Here is a 591-nt window from a genome sequence, read left to right on the forward strand (position 1 = left end):
TAATCCAGCTTTTTCGAAAATTTTTCTAAGTCCAGCTTTCACAAATTTTTCTTAGTCCAGATTTTCGAAAATTTTTCTAAGTCCAGCTTTCAGAAATTTTTCTAAGTCCAGCTTTTTCGAAAATTTTTCTAAGTCCAGCTTTCAGAAATTTTTTCTAAGTCCAGATTTTCAAAATTTTTTCTAAGTCCAGAAAAGTCGAAATTATGTCTAAGTCCACAGTTTCTCTCTCCTTTGTTTAGTTCTTCGTTCTCTCATCACCACTATCACAGCAAAACACATTGTAAAATCTCAATAAAAAAAAAAGATACAAAGATTTTTTTTTTCATTAACTTTTATTTTCCTTGACTCTAATTGTTATACATTTTCGTTTAAAGCGCGAGATAAGTTTAAAAGATGGGCTCCTTAAGCGCAATCTCATCGATCTGCTTCAACCCTTGTTATAGTACGGATTCTTGCAAGTGAGTCCAGAAATCTCGAAAATTTTTCTAAGTCCAGATTTTCGAAAATTTTTCTAAGTCCAGATTTTCGAAATTTGTTTCTAAGTCCAGAAAAGTCGAAAATTCAGTCCAGCTTTTTCGAAAAGTCCAGCGT

Source organism: Anneissia japonica, unplaced genomic scaffold (assembly GCF_011630105.1).
Source record: "Anneissia japonica isolate Jap-2015-1 unplaced genomic scaffold, ASM1163010v1 scaffold287975_len91358_cov152, whole genome shotgun sequence".
Taxonomy (NCBI): Eukaryota; Metazoa; Echinodermata; class Crinoidea; order Comatulida; family Comatulidae; genus Anneissia; species Anneissia japonica.